General features: G+C 61.9%; 1 protein-coding gene across 1 annotated transcript in view; it reads left to right on the top strand.

Annotated features, from left to right (window-relative positions):
- TBC1D16 (TBC1 domain family member 16) overlaps positions 1-15,560 on the top strand; it is a 58,850-nt gene that overhangs the window by 15,079 nt on the left and 28,211 nt on the right. The gene's annotated exons all lie outside the window — the stretch shown is intronic.

The following is a 15,560-nucleotide window of genomic DNA, read 5'->3' on the forward strand; positions in this document are numbered from 1 at the left end:
CCAAGCCCCTGCCCGGGTCCAGCCGGCGGGCTGCAGAGCTCCCCCTGGTGGTGCCACGTTGCCAGCGCAGCCATACCTGCGGGGATCCTGCACCCCAGGGTCCAGGCAGAGGTGTCTTTACTGTGCCCTGGCTAGGTGGCCCGGCTGACCGCTGGCCCTGTAGCCAAGGTCTTAGTGGCAGAACTAGAATCAGGGCCTGGCCTGCTGGGCTCTGCTCAGCACCCTGATTTGGGAACTGGGGAAGCTGACTGGTGTGGGGCGGGGCAAGAGCCTCCACTTCCTCGTTCGTAAGTTGGGGGTAGTAATGTTTGTTTTATGGGGTTACCCTGAGAATTCTTCCTGTCTTTCTTGGTGGCTCTCCAGCCTGGCTGCCCTGAGGGCCCCCAGGGGACCTTCGAGACAGTGCTGGTGCCCAGGCAAGGGATCCTCACCGGGGGCCAATCCTGCCCCAGGGGACGTGTAACAATGTCTGGAGACATTGTGGTCGCCACTGGGGGCGGTGCTATTGCCTTTTCGTAGGTGGAGGGCAGGGATGCTGCCCAGCGCCCCACAGTGCCCAGGACGCCCCACGGCTCAGCAGTCTGGCCCAAATGTCCAACATGCAAGTCTGAGAGCTCCCGAGGGGGTCCGGCTGCCGCGGACAGACGTGGGCCAGAGGAGGGAGAGCAGTCGTTGGTCCTTTTCAGTTGTGAAACGCGCAGGACACAAATTACCGAAGTGGCCGTTAACGTGTACAGCTCAGTGGTACGCGGCACATTCAGTGTGGCGCCACCACCATGTCTATCTGGTTCCGGAACTTTCTTATCGCCCCAAGAGGGACCCCTGTGCGGATTCGCAGCGACTCCCCAGCCGCACCCCCAGCCCTTGGCCACCTCCGGTCTGCTCTCCGCCTCCCGGATGTTTGGCCACTTTATTAAAAGTGGGATCACGCAGAATGTGGCCTTGTGTGTCCGGCTGCTTTTACTCGGCATAACATCCTCAAGGTCCGTCCCTATCGTAGCGTGTGTCAGGACTGCCTTTGCATGGCTGGCCAGTGTCCCAGGTGGTTCTGACCAGCAGCTGGACTTGAGCGCCGCGCTGCGTACCGCGTGGGCTCCTGAGCTCTGGCAGGTGGCGTCGCTCAGGTGCCGGGGCCGCCCTGTGACCAGCCCGTCCTGCAGTGATGCGTTGGAGCCGGCTCTGCCTCCCAGACCCTGCCCCACGCGGTTTCCTGAGGAGTCCCGTGTGCCCGGGGCTCTGCGGAGCCAACAGCGCTCGGCGCCAGGGCATGGTCCAGGCTGGGCTCGACGCGCGGCCCCTCCCTCGCGTGGCACCAGGAACTCCGTGTGGCCGCTCTCCTGGCCCGTTCGGCACGTGGGATCCCACTCAGCCGTGCAGGGCAGGTTGCAGGAGCTTCCAGAAAATGCAGATGTGGATTCCGAAAGGGACTGGGCAGGTCTGGAATCCACATCTTTTCACGGGTGGTTTCAGTGTGAGCCCCACAGTCCACATCTTTGTGTCCCCCACTGCACTGGGGACCCTTTTCTGCTCCCTCTCATCCCCTGCAGTGCCCGCATGATGATGGGACTGGACATCCCGCAGTAAATGCCCAGCTGTACCGGGCACCATAGGACTGCTAGGAGCGGGGCCCAGGGAAGGGCAGTCTGAGCTCCCCAGGGCTTCCCAGTGGGTAGCTGGGGGGGAGAACCCTGCAGTGAGGTGGATCAAAGTGGGCGAGGCATGGTCCGGGCTCCTCCACAGAGAGGACCTCTGGGCCGAGCTCCCAGAGTGCAGGCGTCCGGCTGGACCAGACACCCCTCAGTGGGCTTGGCCTTGAGGACGGCCGTGCGCCCACAGCTGCTCCTGGAAGTCTCCTAACGTACCTGGGAATGGGTCCCCGGAGGCGAGGTGGCAGGCTAGCTCAAGGGATCCCTCTAGTGGCAGAACCAAAGAACTACATGTAGAGGCTGACCATGTCCGGGAGGCCCCCAAACATTTTGTTGTGTGCCGGGTAGTTCACAGAGGGCTGGTGGTTAAAGATGGCATTGTCCACTCCTATGCCACCTGCGGGGTATAGCTGGCAGGGCCTGGTCTCCCGATAGCGCGGCCGCCTGATGACCTTCCCAGCCCCCCTGCACAGTGATGGCCCAGGCCTCACCGTCTGGGCCCCTCCGCCCGCTGAGGCCTGAGTTCTGCCAGCAGGGTTAGCTTCCGCGGCGGCTACCCCTGCACCTCCCATGACCAGTCCTCAGGGCTCGGGGTGGAGTGAAGGTGAGCGTGACCAGGCAGGATCGGCGGCCAGCCCGTCATTCGCTTCGTCCTGAAGGCACCTGGTCCAGTCTCAAGGGTCCGCTGGGTGAGGATGTAATACGACAGGACCCCACCCCCATGTGGACCCCACGTGTCATGTCCGTCAGCCCCGCTGTGGGACGTGCACGGTGACAGGTATGGCCTGACACGCCACCCCTCCCCCTCAAAGCAGTGTCTCGCCTGGAACGCGCCCTAAGACGTAGCCCGAGTGACAGAAGTCGAGCTTGCACGAGGATGTTCCTCATGGTGGTCTCTACATGTCCGGCCGTGGAGGGCGCAAGTCAGTCACGGCCCATCTCTCTTGTCAAGGTTTTAACGGGGCCCGTGTGCCCCTGAATCTCATGCCACCTGTGGTGTGGGTGCTCACGGGCGCGCATTTTTTTCAGGAGGGCACATCATCCGAGTCCCAAAGGGCCTGTGACCCCCAAAGGCTCGGAGCTGCCACGCGGGGATCACACGCGTCAGAGACCGAGCAGCGCGGTCTGGGCGCATTCTGGCTGAAATCCGTGAAGAGGCCTGGAGCGAGGTGCGGCCGTCCAGGGGCCGCCCGGCAGGACTGCGGCCCTGACGCAGATTCCAGGTCTGCGCCGTCGGAGGTCGGCGGCGGTGTGCGAGGGTTACAGACGTAAACAGCACAGGGTGACAGGGAGACATGCCGAGAGGTTAGGATGATGTGACTGAGTAGTTTTTTTCTTTCCTCAATTTTCTAAGATAGTACACTGTCATTACGTGGCCCTTACGGAGAAACTGGTTCAAAAACAGCCAGTCGCCCTGGCCGGTTTAGCTCAGCGGTTACATTGTCAGCCTGCGGTCCCGAGAGAGCCGGGTTCGGTTCCCGCTAAGGGCATGTACCTCGGTTGCAGTTTGTCCCCGGCCCTGGTCAGTCATGTGGGTGGCAGCCACTCGATGTGTCCCTTTCACATCGATGTTTCTCTCTCTTTCTCTTCCTCTCTCTCCCTCCCATTCTACCTGAACAAAAAATGTCCTCGGGTGAGGATAAAGAAAAAACAGCCAGTCGACCCCTGCACAGCTTGCACGCCCCGCCCCCAGCTGTCTTGCCTGCTTGTTGATGAGAAGCCCCCTAGGGTGTGTGAGGTCCTTCCAATGAAGCTGATGATAATGGCCTGCCACCCTCAGTCCCAGAGCTTGTCCTCGGAGCCCCACCCCGGGGTAGGTGGATGCTTTCTGTCCTCTCTCCTAGGACCCTCTGGCTATGAGCGGGTCGCAAGTGGAGGGTGGTGGCGTGCGGGTTACAGGGCCACGCAGGGTGCCCCAGGAGCTGCACTGGTGTCGCGGCCCGGCCAGCTCAGACTCCCCAGGAGAGCCAGGCACTGTGACTCCGCCTCACTCCCTCCATGCGCACACTCCCCTCTGCTGTGGAAGCCCCAGCCGGTCTGCGGGCCCCTTCCGGGGCCCCTGCTTGCGTGTGAGCTTCCTCTGCAGCGCCCGGTCCCCGTGCTCGGGGGTGGGACTCGCCGCTCCGTCTCCCGCGGGGCTGGGTGCTGTCCGGTGTGGCCGCCCCAGCCACCTGTGCCTGGAAATCGGCTACTGTGACGCAGCTACTGGATCTTTAATTTTGTTCCTCTTCAACGAATTTAAATTTTAGTAGTCACACGTGGGAGGGGGCTTTCGTGTGGACAGCGCAGGGGGGGTGTTGTCACCTCCTGGCACAGAGCAGGCCCCCCAAATGCTCTGTTCAAAGAAAAGGGAAGATAGCAAACAGGTGCCCCCTCTCAGGTGGCAGGTGTCGTAGGGGTGGCCAGAGGGTTCAGGTTACCGTGAAGCCACAGGCAGAAGCCAGTGCAGGGGGGGGGGGGGCTGGGACCGCCTGGTGCTGCCAGCCCGGGGGGGGGGGGGCTGGGACCGCCTGGTGCTGCCAGCCCGGGGGGGGGGGGGGCTGGGACCGCCTGGTGCTGCCAGCCCGGGGGGGGGGGGGGGCTGGGACCGCCTGGTGCTGCCAGCCCGGGGGGGGGGGGGCTGGGACCGCCTGGTGCTGCCAGCCCTCAGCACAGGGCGCGAGGCGGAGAGAAATGGTCTTAGGTGCCTCTTGCCCGTAGGCAGGACCGTCTCGCCATGACACCAGGTGTCAGCCTCGAAGGCTGCATTATTAATGCCTGTTGTCCTCAGGGTGTGACAGCTTGTGTCCTCTCACTTGGGACAGAAATGGGGCGCTCTGGGGGAACCCCAGCCTCTGAGGAGGATCTGGAACCCATGAGCTCAGTGTACTAGGTCCGGGGCCCATTGCCAGGGACCTGCCACAAGGGACCGAGAGGGTGTCAGCGGGTCACCTGAGGCCTGCTGGGCACGGCCGTGTAACACCAGACTGTGGACATCATCTCTCTGCTCCTTTCCTGTCCACCCATCTCAGGGCAGCAGGCGGGGGTGGACAAACCCCCCAAAAGGGGGCGGGGACCCGGGGGCTGCAGCGGCCACTTAGGACAGGAGGGGCCTGCCTCTGGGACCAGCTGGGAGTGGCCGCTGAGGTACAGGCAGGCCCTGGAGAGAGACGGCGGGGTGGCCAGGAATGGGCGCGGGATGGGCGGCTAGAAGCGGCGGTGCGTCCCCACCCTCCCGATGTGAGGAAGGGACCCCGAGCACTGAGGGCCAGCCCCCCTCGCCTCTCCTGGGCCCCCGCAGCAGCCTGGCAGCCGGCGCGCCGGCAGCTTCCAAGGATCTGTTGTTTGGGTTTGTTTGTGGGCCTGGAACCGAGAGCTGGGATCTCTCCGACGGCGCATCTCTGACTCCGCAATCTGTTCTGCGCCCCGCGAGCACGCGTCTTGTCGTATGTTTCGGTAGCACTTGGCAGGCTCCGTGCCCGCCTCGCTCCCTCCCCTGCAGGTCCCCCGTGAAGGTGGCAGTCACCAGCTGCTCCCCCAGCGCCCCCGTCCCTGGGGGGTGACCGAGACCAGGGGTCTGAAAGGGCGGCCCGCAGGTCCGCAGCCTTGGGCGGCCGGCCCGGCCCGGGAGCCTCACGGCTGCAGGAAGCCAGGCGGTGCCCAGAGCCAGGATGGCCCGTCACTGTCCCTGTCAGCACTGTGAGCTCATGGCAGGCGGCGGCTGGGTCCTGTGACGTTGACAGGCAGCTGTTCGGCTCACACGAGCTGTCTGGAGAGGGCAGGGAGGCCCGTGGGTCTGTGTTCAGAGACCCCAGTGGAAACCTGAGCCCCACCATGATCCCGAGGGCATGACCTTGGCGAGATGTTGACCCTCCTGTGCCTCAGTTTCCTCGTCTGTGACAGGGGGTGGTTGTGAGTATCACGTAGAAATACTCTGATACTGTAACGGCGGCTCCGCGTCAGGTCACATTTGTCCCAACCCACAGAGCCTATGACACAGAGCGCCGCGCGGTTCACCTCGGACTTCAGCCGTCAGTCACAATCGTCGCCGCTGGCTCGGCGGTGTGACAGACCGCTGGTGAACCAGGCGTCAGGGACGGGCGGAGCCGCGTGTGCAGGGCTTGTGTGGGCCTCTCCGTACCTTCCGCTCACTTTTCTGTAAACACAAAACTCTGAAAAGTAAAACCTCAAACACGTCCGAGCTCCTGAGCTGCACAGAGACGGACAGAAGCCAGCACCGTGTGTCTCCGGGTCTGAGCCGGTGTCAGCCCGTGGAAATGCGAACCGCGTGACGGGATGTGAATTTGTGTCACGTCTTTAAAATGTACAGAGAGGTTCCATGTACTTCACCCAGCCTCCCACGATCCTGCATAAAACCCCGGTCACGTGCCAACCAAGAGCCCCAGGTGGGCATGGTCCTCGGGGCTCCCTTCCATTGGTGTGTGGTCAGCTCTGTGGGTCCTGGGGTTGGACCCATTCGACCAAGTGTGGGGTCAACAGTATTTGAAAACCAAAAATGTTACTTTGTTGTTGACTCTGCACTGAGCATGTCATTGTTCCCTAAACAACACAATATAGCAACAATTTGAGTATTTACATTGTATCAGGTATTATGAGTAACCTAGAGATGATTTGGAGAATACAGGGGGATGTGTGAAGGTTTGAGGGGTTCAGGAACTGATCCCCTGTGGGTGCCAAAGGGCGGCTGTATGTGTGTCTAGTCCTGTGCAGTGGTAGCACATTGTAGCCCTGTGTAGCCACCACCACAATTAAGGAACAGGTTGTCCCGTCACCACACTGCTCCCATAGGTAATCCCTGGAACCCCCTGCTGTATTCTCCATTTCTGTAAGAATTTTATGTAAATGGGATTGTGCACTCTGTAATCTTTGAGATGGGCTCTTTTCACTCAGCACAATTCCCTGGGCTCCCTCCAAGTGCGTGCCAGCAGTCCATTCCTTTTTCACTGCTGTGTAGTATTCCACGGTGCATGCGCACCATTGGGGCATTAGTCGGTTGCTTCCAGTTTGGGGTTTATGAACACAGCTGCTCTGAATGTTCCCGTCCAGGCTTCTGTCTGCCCGTGGTTTTCTCCTCTCTGGGTAGGTGCCCAGGAGCGCGGTTGCCGGGTCGTGTGCGATTCGTGTGCTTGTTTTAAAGGAAATTGCCAACCTGTTTTCCAGAGCGCTTGTGCCACCCTCCACTGTCACCAGCGACATGCGAGTGACCCACTTTCTCTGCAGCTTCACCTGCGTTTGGCGTAATCACTATTCTCCCCCCATTCTGATAACGTGTGTAGTAATAGCTTATTGTGGTTTTTATTTGATTTTTCCAGTGACGTGAGCATCTTTTCCTGTGTTTATTTGTCATCCATTTACCCTCTTTGGTGAAATGTCTCTGTGTCTTTTACCCATATTCCAACTGGGCATTTCTTTGTAACTTGTATTTTTGAGAGTTTTTTATATGGTGTAGACACCGGTCTTTCGTCAGATGCGGGACTTGGTATTGTCCGCAGACTACAGCCTTCCTGCTCCCGACGGGGTCTGTCACAGGGCAGGTCTTCATTTGATGATGTCGGTCTCTTCAGCTTTTGCTCTGAGGGGTCTCGCTCGTGGTGTGAAGTGGAAGAACACCCAGCCCGGTCCTGGGTCCCAAAGAGGGTCTCCTGTGCTCATTTCCTGGACGTTTCACCCTTTTACACTCAAGTTGCCGACCCCTTTGGAGTGAACTTTCGTGCGAGGAGTGAAGTAGACGTGGCGACTCGTCTTGTGCCTGTGGACGTCCTGCGGCGCCTCCCTCAAGGGCCTTCACATCGCTGCCCAGACCAGCCGAGCACGTCTGTGGGTCTGATAGCCACTCTTTTAAAAGTGAAAGGAAGAGCCCTGCCAGTTTTGCTCAGTAGTTAGAGCGTCGTCGGCCTGCAGTCCGGAGAGACCCGGGTTCAGTTCCCGCTAAGGGCATGTACCTCGGTTGCAGTTTGTCCCCGGCCCTGGTTGGTCGTGCGGGTGGCAGCACTCAATGTGTCCCTTTCACGTCGATGTTTCTCTCTCTTCCTCTCTCTCCCTCCCACTCTATCTGAGTAAAAAATGGAAAAATGTGCCAGCAGTCCATTCCCTTTTCACTGCTGCGTAGTATTCCACGGGTGAGGATAAAAAAAGTAAAAGGAAGAGCCCTGGCTGGTGTGGCTCAATGGTTAGAGCGTCAGCCCATGGACCAGAGAGTCCCAGGTTCGGTTCCTGCTAAGGGCACATACCTCGGTTGCAGTTTGTCCCCAGCCCCGGTTGGGGCTGTGTGGGTGACAGCCACTCAAAGTGTGTCTCTCCCATCGATGTTTCTCTCTCTCTCCTTCCTTCCTCTCTCCCTCCTGCTCTATCTGAAGATAAATGCAAAAATGTCCTCAGGTGAGGATAAAAAATAAAATAATTACCCGTATGCCTGGCCGGTGTGGTTCAGTGGACTAAGCGTCGTCCCATGGACTGAGAGGTCCCAGTTTGATTCCCAGTCAGGGCACATGCCTGGTTGCAGGCTCAATTCCCAGCCTGGGGCGCGCGGGAGGCAGGCGATGGATGTTTCTCTCTCACATCGATGTTTCTCTCTCTCCAAAAAAATAAATAAATAAATAGTAATAATAGTAATGCCTGCGTACCTACCATAACAGCGCTCCACCATGCGGTCTGTGTGAAAGGGTGTGGGTGAGAGGCCTCACCTTCCACGTGAGAACCAGGTCTGGGGCGCCAGGCACGTCCCCTGGGACCCGCGTGCCGGGTGCTCTGCCCAGGTGGCTCGGGCCCCTGCTCAGCGGCTGTGGTTGTGCAGGTTGGTGTACGCCTTTTTTTTTTTTTAACGTTCTCTGGTCACCCCTTTTCTCCTAGACTCCCCTTTTCCTTTGTCCGTGATGGGTGGGTGGCTTCCAGAAGGAGGTCTGGGGAGTGTTCTATTGCCCTGACCCCTCCCTGGCTCTGAGCAGCCCCCCCCCCCAAGTCTCCGGCCAAGTGTCCCCGGAAGCTAGGTTCCTAAGCTGCCTGGTGGGTCTTGAAGTCCTGCTGGGGCTGCAGGGCAGGGAGGGGAGGGGGCGGAGCCGCCCGCAGAGCACCCTCCCCGGCCCGGGCTCCTGCTGGAGGGATGTCTGGGACACGCAAACGAAACTGCTGTCGCTCACAAACCACAACAGCCCCTCTGGGGATCCTTGACGCAACCCTCGATGAGTGTGGCGTGGGGCTGTGGGATGTCCCAGGGCCCTGGGGAGCAGGCCGCCCCGCCCCAAGCCCCCCGCCTGCCTCTGGCGAGGCCACGTGACCTCCCGGGCGGTCACAGGGGACCCGTGCCTGGCTGCTGCAATGTCACCCAGTGCCTGATGAAATCGCCTGAAAGTGGGGGTGACTGGGCTTTGATCCGACCCGATGCTGTTGGTCTCGGCGTCCGTTAGCGGCTGAGCAGAGACCAGCACGTGCCTTAAAGCAGCGACGGACAGACCTGCGTCCGGGAACCTGAGGCGGGGTTTCAGGGGGCAGCTGACGACCCAGCCACACCGCTGGTTCCTAACCTGTTGGACAGCCAGGGGCCACTGGCAGCAGGTGGTGGCACAGAGGGTCCCTGAGTGTGGCAGCCTGGAGCCAGGGCCTGGTCACGTCCCAGCTCTGCCCGCCGTGCCCCAGCAGTCACCACCCGCACTGCGCCCCGAGAGCTGGGGCAGGGCTGCCCCCGTGTCGTGCACAGCGGTCTCTCCGGGCACTTGAGGCCCCGTAAGCCTGACTGGGCACCATCCCCACGGTCTCATCCTTGAGTCCCCAGGGGCGGAGACATTGAGCCGGGCCCACGGGCTTCCATGGGCACACCCCACTGTTACAGTGTGATGCTGGCTTCAAGAACGGGGTGCAGACCCCCTAGAGAAGTGGGGGCCTTTCCTGAGGGGCTTTTGGGCTAGAAAGCACTATGGGGGGGTGCCTGCCAGGGTCCGAGGAACAAGGGGGTAAGAAGTTGGAGTGGAAACGTTCTGGGAGGAGGCAGAGTGGCTCCCACATGGGGGTGGAGGTGGGGTGGGGGATGGGAACCTGGGAGGGGTGTGGCCTCTTGCTGGAGCCCCAGGGCTGGGGGCGGGGCGCTGTGGATGGGGAGGCATCAGGATCTGTCTGCTTCTGTAAATATTTAAACCCCGGGAGGATTATTTTTGGTAGCTACGGCCTCTCTCCGAGCCTGGCAGGCTGCCGGGCAGGGTGTCGGGTGACAGATGTCCCCGTGCACGCTGCCCGCGCTCCGTGTGGTCACTGTTCCGATGGCCACGATGCAACTGGGGTCATTGTCCCCCGTGGGGAGAGCGTGGACAGAGGCTCCTGGGCTGACACCTTGGGGTGTGACCAACCTGACAGCAGGGGCCTCACATCTCAGAGTCCCCCTGACAGTAGCTGAAGGTGACAGTTCCTCGAGCTCCCGAACCGCAGGCGGTGGGGGGCAGCGCGGCACCCCGGGAGGTCTGGGGTGAAAGGACGCATTGTGTGTCCCCCAGCAGGGGGGTCAGAGAGGCGTCCTGGGCCCCTGGACAGATGTGCAGATGTGATCCTCGCGGGCCGGTGCGAATGCAGGGCTCTGAGCGCCACCCCAGCCCCACTGTCTGCCCAGTGACGGCCGCTCCCTCTGGCCCCGGAGTCGGTCTGTCTGGGCTTCATGGTCCCGCCACTTCCCCATGAGGACCAGGCTGCAGTCACCACCTCTCACTCCTTCTCCTGAAGAGGGATCTCCGTGTGCCCAGCAGATGGCAGGCTTCCCCCAGATCAGCCAGGGTGCCCACTGCCCGGGCCATGGGCCTCCCGCCACCCCCAGCCCCAGGGCCCCCCCGCGGCTAAGGGCCGGAGGACAACCGGAGAAGAAAGGTCCACCTGCCTGGGGTGGCCCAGCGCCCGCCGGCCGCCCGCCCCTCGTGACCTGCTCCCACGCTGGCTGCTTTTCTGAGCGGGCACGTGGACGGGCACCTAAAGCAGGGCGGCCAGTCCCGGGAGGGGCAAGCTCAGACCCCAGCCTGGCTCCAGGGCTGTGGGCCCGGCCATTCTCCCCTGGGCTGTCTCTATTTTTAGCTGACGGATGTCTGCCCGGACTTCCCACCTCCTCTCCGGGTGTCTGGGGGAGAGGTGTCCGCGTGCCTGTCCCCAGCCCCACCTGTCCCAGCAGCGGCCTCCCCAGAGACCAGCACCCAGCCGTGCCAGACCCGGGTGGGGTGGGGTCAGCTGGCCGCAGGGACAGCCTGGCTCCTGTCACTGCCCTGTGGACAGGCTGAGCCCCCGCGCAGCCTGGCTGCGCCTCAGGAGGGTCTTGTCTGGAGTGCACTTTGCCGGACACCCTGCTGTTTAAACAGTTAGTACATCACTATGTAGATACTACGCGGTCAGTGTAGACATGTCAGAGGAGACACTGCCCCAAAGGACGGAAAGTGGGGACGGAAGGGGGTGCACCCCGTGTTCACAGCAGCCCCGCGTCCGTATGGATGGAGACAAACACGGTGGAACAGGACTAAGCCTGAAGCAGGAAGGGGGTCCCGGCACCTCTACACAGACGGACCCGAGGACACTGCTCAGGGGGCTCAGCCAGACACGGCCAGACCAACACTGTGGTCCACTCCTGTGCCGTCGGGGAGTCCAGTCCACAGACAGCAGAGGGGCTGTCGGGCTGGGGGCGGGGCACGTGCTTCATGGGGATGGGGGTTCAGTCTGGGGCGCACGGTGTGGGTGGTTGCACCACAGTGGATGTGCTTAATGCTGCCAAACTGTGCGCTCAAAGGGGCCAGAACGGTTCCAGTTATGACGCGTGTTTGTACCACAGCTGGGAAGAGGAGGAGGAGGCGCCAGGGTGACTGGGACGGAGAAGGCCCCTGGGTTTCCTTCCAGCCTGGGGAGAGCTCCCCAGCTGCGCCCCTCGGCCCGATGGTGTCCCCGAGGCGGGCAGCCCTCAGCCACATGCCCGGCCCAGGCGAAGAAACCACTCAGCCGTCGGCGGGGGCGCGTGGCCGGGGCTCCTGCCTCCCAGTGTCCTCTGGTTGGCCGAGTGCCGGGGCCGGTCACGCACACACCTCCCCGTGAGACGGAGTGGGCCCGAAATCTCAGAGCCCCGTCAAGATGAGGTCCCAGCCTTTCTCAGAACTTAGAAAAATCCACTGTCCATGGTCTTCCAGGAACTGGGCCCGTCGCTGAAGGCAGGGCACCCAAGGGCCGGGGCTCCCTCAGCATGGCCCTCGAGTCCCTGGCCACCCCGGGGGGTGGGGATCAACCAGTGGGCTTCACCCCACCATCTGCGGCCAGCGCGGGGATCCAGGGGTGCGTCCGGGATGGGCTGGCTGGGGCACCTGCCTTGAGGACACAGAGGGACCCCTCTGCACCTCAGACATCTTGTCCGGGGACACTGTGTGACGAGACTGGCCAGGCCCAGTGTCTCCTGGTGGCTTGGGTCCTGCTTGTTCCATGTTGAAGGCTCTGGAGTCTTCCCGGCGTGTGGCAAGGCAGCCAACGGCGTCCGGCATGGGACGGGCTAGTGCCCGTCCCCTAGGTCCCGCCCCCTGGGGCCGTGCCGGACATGCCACTCAGCCACCCCGCACAGCCCAGGTCAGAGCTCCCTCCACGGTTGCTCGCTGTTGCCTTGGAGCAAAGCACAGGGGCTGGGGCACATTTGGGGGCGAGGTCCTGGGCCAGAGCCCGGCTGCCCGGAGGGTATGCCTGCCTTCTCACAGGGACCCAGATACAAAGGCCCAGGGTCCGGAAACAGCTCATACACACGGACCTGTGAGCTTGGTGGGTGCTCGGGCCGAGATCAGCCCGAAAACTGCTGACAGGCCCATGTCCCCGAGGCGCGGGGTCCCCAGTGAGGACCTCCTGCTGCCTGGGGCCCACACTGAGGTCATCGGTCCCGGGGTGGCCCAGCCAGAGCCCAGTCCCTATGAGTCAGCACCGTCTCTGCTCTGACAGGGCCAGGGCCGTCGGGGCCCCCCGCCTGGGAGAGCCCCGCCTGGGAGAGCCCCGCAGCGGCATCTGGGGCTGCAGGCCGGGCGCTCGCGGTGGGCGTTCCCCGCGGCAGGAAGAGCTCATGTTCTCACCCTCCCGACACCCCCGCGGCGTGTTTATTCTGGGGCCTCTCGGACACCCAGATAAGGCTCGGGGCGGAAGGGTGACCTGCTCACGGGCGGGGCAGAGTCCACCCGGCTTGGCCTGCTCACCGCGTTGGACGGCAGGTGACCAATGGGCGGTGTGGCCGCGCACACCCACGGAAGGAGTGAGAGCCAGGTGCGGCCCAGGAGGGCTCGGCTGGAGCATGCACCCCAGTTATGAAAAGGGCAAAACCCATCCCTGGGATCGCAGTGGGTCTTACGGGGAAAGCAGGGCTGCTATTGAGGGTCTGTGGGGTCCCCCACACTGGGGCTGCCCACGGGGCCACCCCGAATCCTGTGTGTGAGTGGGGCTCCCAGGTCAGTTCTCCCCGACCACTGAGACTGTGCACGGGCCCAGAGCGCTAGTCTGTGTAAGGACAGTAGGGAATGTCCCGCCCATCTCCTCGGCTGTCCCGCCCCCCAATTTAAGAAATGTCCTTTGAGGAAACTTTTTCTCTCTTACTCATTGAAAGGCTTTTCCTCGGCAGGACTGAGGGCACTGGGTCCCCAGAAGGGGCCCGAGGGGAGAGGCAGGTGTGGGTGGTGACGTGGGTGACACCGTCCTGCCTGGCCGGAACCCAGGGACGCAGCCTTGGACAGGTCAGGACAGACTCCACCGTGCTCGTTGGGATGAGGCTCTGGTTTTGCAAGGGCTTCAATGGACAAAGCAAGCAGGGGCCACGGAGATTTGTTTGGGCTGATTACAATGAATGGACCAGCATCCCACACATAGAACCTTCCAGAAAATTCCTTTTGCTCCTAGAGTTAATGATTTGGGTGGTTCCCCCCCCCCCCTTTGTGTTACTGGTTTGCTGAGCTGCTGATGTGCTGGCAGAATTCTTTGGAACATGAAAACGTAAATTCAGCAGAAGCCTGATCAGAGCACAGGTGGGCAGTGGGGTGCGACTTTGGGCCACTGGGCAGATCCAAGGCCGGGAGCCCTGGCTGGCCTCCCCCGCGCCCCTGGGCACGGGTCTGATGGAGCTGTGTGGGGTTTGGACTCAGGGCACACTCTCCGCGGTGGACAAGGAGAAACTATTTCCCGTCTGGGCAAACTGGCCGCCGCGTTTCCGAAGCTGGGGGAGAGGCCCGCGGCCCGGTGCGACTTCTGGGGGTGTTTTTGTTTTATGACTTTGGAATGGACATAAAAGACTGGGCAGATGCACCTGGCCCAGGGGCCCCGGCTGGTGGCCAGACCCTCACCTCCCTGGTAGGTGTCAGGGAGAAGAGTCCGCGTCAATAAATGCATTGATTTCTGAGTGTGCGTGAGATCTCCCCCCAACCCCAAATCCCAGTGCCCGGGACCCCAGGGGCCACCCCTGTCCTTTCATAACTGAACATTGGCCTGGGCCTGGGCAGGAATGGAGGGTCCTGGCTTAAAACACACTCATACACACGTGAACACGTCACACACTGTACACACACACGCACGCATTCACATCTACACACAACCATGTCACAGTACTCACATGCATACTCACACATGTACACACAACACACGTGTACGGCGCATACACATGCACACCTGAACACACATCACACATGCACGAGTCAGAAGAGAATGTCAATACCCTCTCAACTTCTCTGCGTGTTTAGTTCGTTTCTTTGTGTTTGTTTTAAATCGCTTTCGGAATTTCTGGGCTGCCTAGTTCCTGCACAGCTGCGCTGTTCCCCTTGGGCCCACACACGGGCATCCCGTCCAGACCCGCACAGGGGCCTGAGCCTGCGCCTCCACATGCACCGGTTAAAGGCTGGAGGACAGGCCCTGCCCGCCGGTGGCCGCTGCTGCTGCAGGGGCCCTGCACCCTCTCGTCAAAGCTCCTTGCTCTCACCTAATGCCCTTCGCCCCGAGAACCGGCGGGGACAGCACCCAGGGCCCTCCGGGAGGTGTGAGGCCGCAGTCACACACTGGGAGCGACCTGCTTCCTGGGGCCCCCACCTCCACCCCAGCCTCACTCCTGAGAGAGCACTGGGTCCTGGTCCCCGGGCGCTTGTTTATTGGTTTAAAAATAGCCATTCTCAAAGAAGTGCTGCCCTGCGCCCCCTCCCCCAGCTGTGCTGGGACACTGCCCCCTGGTGGTTAGGGTTGGGGCCACCGCCTGGAAAATGCTCCTGGCTGGAGGGCTGATTCTGCTTGGGGCAATGATGCTGGTTGCTGCCCCAGGCTGACCCTGGGCCTGACCCACCTCTGGTGGCGGGAGGGCCTCTGGGGACACAGGATCTGTCCTAGATGGCTTTGCTCGAGGCTGCTGCAGGAAGGGAGCTGGGAAAACAGCAGTGGGGACCAGAGGGTGAGAGGGGACAGCTGGCCTCAAGTCCAGCTCCTCCCAGCATCATGACCAGTGCCGCCCTGGCCGTGCCCCCGCCCCTGCCCAGCCTGCCCAAGGAAGGGCCTCAGGCAGGGGTGTGGCTGCAGGCTTCTCACTCAACCGGACCTTCTTGTTGACCTAACGGGTGACATCTCCCACTGAACACAGGACACAGGGCTGGGCACGGCCTCCTGCAGGGTCTGGTTAGTCAGGCCTTCCCTGGCGAGTGGAAAACCCAGCAGGGACACTGGTTTCCCAGATCAAACCCATTCACCGGCCGCGGGCACAGGGCTTCTCCAAAAACGGGGGCCGCGAAACCGCGTGGCGGCGCCGGGGTGCGGGGTTGGGGCTCTGGGGCTGATTTGGTGCTCCAGCTCCGGTTGCCTCTGTCACGGGGACGGTCACAGATGCCCTTGTGTCTACAAAAGGAGCGTAGACCTGTGACGTGGAGCCGGCGCCCAGCACGTCCTAGGGGCTCGAGGTCTGGGACCCGGGCACAGATG

The sequence above is a fragment of the Molossus molossus genome, unplaced genomic scaffold (assembly GCF_014108415.1).
Source record: "Molossus molossus isolate mMolMol1 unplaced genomic scaffold, mMolMol1.p scaffold_m16_p_19, whole genome shotgun sequence".
Classification (NCBI taxonomy): domain Eukaryota; kingdom Metazoa; phylum Chordata; class Mammalia; order Chiroptera; family Molossidae; genus Molossus; species Molossus molossus.